The 6619-nt window shown below is 40.7% G+C and overlaps 1 pseudogene; it reads left to right on the plus strand.

Annotated features, from left to right (window-relative positions):
• The first annotated feature begins 3690 nt into the window (after positions 1 to 3690).
• Positions 3691 to 5208, plus strand: LOC123742468 (olfactory receptor 5AN1-like; annotated as a pseudogene).
• The last annotated feature ends 1411 nt before the right edge of the window (positions 5209 to 6619 follow it).

The raw sequence follows: 6619 nt of genomic DNA on the forward strand, positions 1-6619 counted from the left end.
CTAACAGGTCTTGTGTTTGGTTTGGAAAACACTGGCATTCCAAATGCCACACTCATTTACCGATTACCTACAACCAATGCTGACGTGTGAAAACATTTATACTGTAGCTACTTTCTTCACTTAGAAATCAGAGCTTGAGCACTATAAATAGGCTTCAGGTTGGCTTTCTTGGTTTGGACAACAATGGAGGCCAATTTTGGAGAGAGGGTTAGAGGAAGAGGAGTGCGAGTAAGAGGGGGACGAGGAGGAGGACATGTTGTGTGTGTATTTTGGGGTTTTGTGTGTAGAGTCTAGAGAAAAGGAGCCACAGTTTCAGAAATCATGTGTAAGTAATTGCCAAAAACTGTAATAGGAAAATACCATTCACCTGTGAATTATTATTATACCTTTATTTCAACAAGGAACACAGACTGAGACCAAAGTCTCTTTTACAGCTGGGCCCTGCGTATACATGTTTACACATATAGTTTAGGTACAATGATTAAAAAAACTAAGCAAGACAAACAAAACGATCACAGATAACACACAAAAATAAATAATAATAAAACATTTAAAAAATATAAAAAATACAGCAACAGATTTCATTTACACATAGGTTATTCTACTAACAGCACAGGAACTTGCATTACCCGAAACAGTTAGAAGCAATACAAAAATAAAAATGCTCCAATAAATATTTAAAATGAGCAAGGGGGACAAGAGTCTGAAGTTTAAGTTTAGTCTACAGGCTATTCCATAGGCAAGGAGCGTAACAGGAAAAGGCAGCCATACCCAACTCTGTGGAAATCGCATGGGCCTCAAGTGTAATCCATGCTTGAGACCTGGTTTTAGGAATTCTAATTCTAATATTGATGAGTAATGATAAATAAGAAGGTAGCTTATTCAGTAGTGCTTTATAGACAAACACGAGAGCATGTTGTTCTCGTCTCACGGACAGCGAAGTCCAACCCACATTTTGATATAAAACACAGTGGTGAGTTCTGTAGCTAGCACCTGTAATAAACCTAAGTGCGCAATGATAAGTAGCATCCAACGATTTAAGTGTTGATGCCGTAGCATGCATGTAAATAATATCCCCATAATCTATAACAGACATAAAAGTAGCTTGCACAATTTGTCTTCAATTTGTAGAGCACAAGCATGTCCTGTTTCTATAGAGGAAGCCTAGCTTGATTTTTAGTCATTTACAAAGTTCATCAATATGCCTTTTAAAAGAAAGTTTATCATCCTACCATATCCCTAAGTATTTCTATGCAGAGACCTGATTAATTCGAGAACCATCTAAGCTCGTAAGTGCAAGTGTATTTTCAACCAACTTTTTGTACCTATTAAAAATCATTAAATGTTTTCTTTCCATTTAAAACAAGTTTCAGCTGTATAAAAGACCCTTGTAATATCTTAAAATCTGTCTCCAATAGTGATAATGCTTGGTCAGCCATTGAAGCAATAGAGTACATGACAGTGTCATCAGCATATAAATGAATTTGACACTTTATTATCTCATCACCGATATTGTTTATGTAGAGAGTGAACAGTAATGGACCAAGTATAGAACCTTGTGGGACCCCTTTAACCAACTCCAATGGCTCTGACTGGATGCCGTCGACTCTAACAGCCTGACTTCTATCCTTTAGATAGTCATGAAACCAACGACAGGCATCCAGTCCCAGTCCTATTGATGACAGCTTACCCAAAAGTATCGCATGGTCTACAGTGTCAAAAGCTTAAAGGCCGAATGCAGGCATTTTTATTTCAATATCAAATAATTTCTGTCTAACAAATAAGTACCTTACTGTAATATTTTTCCATAAAAATTGTCAAAAATAAACAAAAATAACTTTTCAGCAAAAAACTATTTCTCAATAAATAATTTTTCTAGGACTGTCTGGGAGTGGTCTGAGTGGGGAGGGGGATGAATATGTAATCTGAACGGTAATCTGTTATTGGCAAAAAGGTTTGGAACTGTTTGTTATTGGTCTATACATATACAGTGGGGGAAAAAAGTATTTGATCCCCTGCTGATTTTGTACGTTTGCCCACTGACAAAGAAATGTGTAACGGTTGTCGTCGGGAATGGAGGACCAAAACGCAGCAGGAATGTGGTGGATGCTCATCTTGTATTTATTTTCAACCAAGAGAACACCAAAATAACAAACAAAGAACTCACGAACAACAAAAGTCTTGTCAGGCTCACACACACAAAACAAGAAACAATCTCCCACCATACAAAACAAACATCCCTCTGCCACATCCTGACCAAAATACTAAACAACTACTCCCTCTGCTGGTCAGAGGGAGTAGTGAGATCTTGCATGGAGCCCCAGGCCGAGGGATATTGACAGTTCTTTTGTGTTTCTTCCATTTGCGAATAATCGCACCAAATGTTGTCACCTTCTCACCAAGCTGCTTGGCGATGGTCTTGTAGCCCATTCCAGCCTTGTGTAGGTCTACAATCTCGTACCTGACATCCTTGGAGAGCTATTTGGTCTTGGCCATGGTGGAGAGTTTGGAATCTGATTGATTGATTGCTTCTGTGGACAGGTGTCTTTTATACAGGTAACAAGCTGAGTGTGCTCCTAATCTCAGCTCGTTACCTGTATAAAAGACACCTGGGAGCCAGAAATCTTTCTGATTGAGAGGGGGTCAAATACTTATTTCCCTCATTAAAATGCAAATCAATTTATAACATTTTTGACATGCGTTTTTCTGGATTGTTTTGTTGTTATTCTGTCTCTCACTGTTCATTTAAACCTACCATTAAAATTATAGACTGATCATTTCTTTGTAAGTGGGCAAACGTACAAAATCAGCAGGGGATCAAATACTTTTTCCCCCCACTGTATATTTACAAAATAATATATTTGGGGGATTATAAATTAGGCAGACAATTACACTGATGGAAGTTACAATCTATCTGCAATATTAAAGCTGACCTTTAATAATGTTACTTTCAGGACAACTGGGAACTCGGAAAAAAACAAGGTAAAATCATGATGTCAGTGATCTCCAGGTGGCAAAGTCAGAGGGCTAGAAAGATGCCAGTTTCCAACTTGGAATTCCAAGTTGGATAACTCTTCAAAACAATGATTCCCAGTCTGAGCTAATTTTCCCCGAGTTCCCAGTTGTCTTGAATACACTGAAGACGGAAGTTGGAGTTCCAAGTTCCCAGTTGTATGGATCGAGGCATTATACTGCCTCGATCCATACAAAACTCCACCCATGCAAAACCTCCCGATTAAAAGGTCCTGTGTAGGTTGTATTTTCAACTAGCAACTATCAGGAAATAACACTGATCAAATTTCTTCACACTTTTACAGTCTGCGTTTTATCAGCTGTTGTACAATATGAAACAAAACACAGGAAAACAGAACTTTGACTGCATTGGGCCTGTAACTAAACATAATTGAGAACCACTTGCTATGAATTATTATACATGTTTGTGTTATATCACATTGAATATATCATAGATTTCCCCACTGACACCACCAAGGTTGAGAATCTGAAATAATAAGAGTTATATTTTTTGCTTCTATAGGCAACACTTTTCATAGAAATTTTAGTACACCATGTTATTGTAGATACTTTCGCAACAAGAATATAACTGTACTAAGCCATGTTTGTTAAGAATGAGCTTCTTCTATCTGTAGGCTACAAGGTCTCAATGTGTCTCTCTGTCTGCACCAGGTTTGTCTAAGATCCTATCAGGCCCACTGGCCCAGAGGTATGAACAGCACCCAGTACAGCCCTGTTGCCTTCTTCATCATCCAGGGCCTGGTTAGTCTGGGGGAGAAGAAGATGGTCCTGTTTATCATCTTCCTGCTGGCCTACACCATCATCCTCGGAGGAAACATCATGATCATCTACCTGGTACTGTACATTGTACACGCACAGCCAGAACCAGATCACAATAACATTAGATAGAGATTATGTTATAAGAGAGACCATGAGTTGTAGTTAGTGTAAGTAATCAAAAGCTTTCGTTCAGGTCCTCTCACTTAGAATTTGCTCTAAGGGCCCGTAGACTACACTATACTCCTCAGGAGTCAGGAGTCTTGAACTCTTGAGATTTATGGCTTGGGCCCAGAGTTTCCCCTGGTCAAGACATGTTGTCAGGAAAAACTCTCCGCTGGGCATATCTATGACATCACTGTCTAACCGCTTTCTTTATCTCGTCCTAAAGGTCCGGACCGACCCGAAGCTGGGCTCCCCCATGTACTTCTTCCTCCACAACCTGTCCATCGTGGACATGATTTACACAACGGTCACCATCCCCAACATGTTGTCAGGCTTCCTGACTGAGATCAAGACTGTGCCCGTCCCCGGCTGCTCCTCCAGATGTACTGTTTCATCCACATGTCTGTTACCGGCCGCGCCCTGCTGACCGCTATGGCCTACGACCGCTATGTGGCAATCTGTAATCTTCTCTGCTATGCCGCTGTGATGACCCGCCCCGTCTGCCTGCTACTCATCATTGGGGCGTGGACCTTCGGCGCCATCTGCACCTTCCCAAACACTAGCAGGGCATTGCAGCGTTCATGCTGTGGACCCAACGTGGTGCGCCACTGCTGGTGCGACCCGTCCTCAGTGTTGCTGCTGGTGTGTGGGGACACTCAGGTGGACAGCATCGTGTCACTGTCTTCTGCCCTCGTAGCACTGCTCACCACGGGTGTGCTCATCCTCACTTCCTACATCCTCATCGGTGTGAAGATAGCTAAAATGGGCGCTGCACAGCGACTGAAGGCGTTTAGCACCTGTGCCGCCCACCTGACGGTTGTGTCCATTTCTTACAGCTCTCTCTCTCAGAGATTACAAAATAATGCCAATTCACTGTTTCCAATTATTGTTTGTAAGGCAGAATAGCTCAATGTTTCATTATCATGCACTTATAAACGAAACCGAACAATATTTGTGTTTGCCATTTGGTTCATGGTGTAGGTTGCACAACTGTATAAATCTGATTTAATAGTTTTAAGTTTATTGATAAGAACCACAAAATGAAATAACTATACAGTCCTGTTCAATCGCATTGTACAAACTACCAGATGCAGTACTAAATGGTATGTGATTATACTTGTTTTTAATCAATACCAAAGAAACAACAGTAATTGTTAGGTGATTATTGTGTAAGTACCGTAATTTCCGGACTATAAGCCGCAACTTTTTTCCCAGGCTTTGAACGTCGCGGCTTAAACAATGACGCGGCTAATATATGGATTTTTCCCGCATTCACATCACCAAAAAAAAAACACATTCTGTGACGTGCTCAGTTTTTTGGCGGCATGAAGCTTTCATTAGACCAATGAAATTGCCGAACGGGTTAAGGTCAAACAACTATTTTTGTTTACTGTTTAGATTAAATCGAGCGCTCTCAAACTTCATCATTCTGATTACGGTAGTCATTTTGTCACCCTGATTCCTTGGGGCACAACAAAGTATTTGCAGCCACTCGACATCAGTGTAAATCGTGCATTTAAGGTGGCGCTCCGTGTTCAGCGGGAGGCTTGGATGACAAGCGGGGAGAAATCCTTCACTAAAACGGGCCGCATGCGAAGAGCAACTTATGGTCAAGTCTGTCAGTGGGTCCAGACAGCGTGGAGCATTGTCAAAAAATCCACTATCATCAACGGGTTTCAAAAGGCTGGACTGCTGCGTGTTGAAGAGGGCACAGCGGGGGATTTGCCTCCGGATGAAAGTGACGAGAGCGACAATGAAAACGATCCAATATCGGATGAAGCAATTCTGAGGCTATTCAACTCCGACACCGCAGGAGATGGTTTCAGTGCACATTGTCGCTCTCGTCACTTTCATCCGGAGGCAAATCCCCCGCTGAGCCCTTCTCCTGTGCACTGAAACCATCTCCTGCGGTGTCGGAGTTGAATAGCCTCAGAATTGCTTCATCCGATATTGGATCGTTGGTAGGCTACTGTTTACTGCTAATTTTGTATTTTTTGTTACAAGCCGTGTTTCGTTAAAGCCTATTTATTTTTGTTACAAGCCGTGCTTCGTTAAAGCCTATTTATTTTTGTTACAAGCCGCGTTTCGTTAAAGCCTATTTATTTTTGTTACAAGCCGTGTTTCGTTAAAGCCTGTGTAAAGTTAATTTGTTTCAATGTACCGGTAGGCACCTGCGGCTAATAGACATGTGCGGCTTATTTACGTTCAAAATAATACTTTTTAAAAAAATCTGTGGGTGCGGCTTATATTCAGGTGAGCTTAATAGTCCGGAAATTACGGTACAATCTCGCAATATTATTTCTAAATATCAGGGAAATAACACACTGTCAAATAAAGTGTACCAACAGATTTGGGTTTTGTGCCTCTGCCTTCTCTGTAGGCGTCACAAATTAAAATAAAACTTTGCACAACAAAATATTCTATGATGGTTTGCATGTGGAAATTAAATCTATAAATGATTCATGGAACACCCCCCCAAAACTTTTCACCACCTAAAATAAATGTCAGTTTGAAAACATACAGTAGTGTTCTTCCTAGTTATGTATTTTACAGTAGATTTGCAGGATTTAGGATTTTTTTCCATCAGTACTAACCCAAACCGGGGCAGCTGTATGTTTTAATTGTTACAACATGCTTTGAATATGCTTACCGTCAATGAAATAAT

This window comes from Salmo salar, chromosome ssa04 (assembly GCF_905237065.1).
Source record: "Salmo salar chromosome ssa04, Ssal_v3.1, whole genome shotgun sequence".
Classification (NCBI taxonomy): Eukaryota; Metazoa; Chordata; class Actinopteri; order Salmoniformes; family Salmonidae; genus Salmo; species Salmo salar.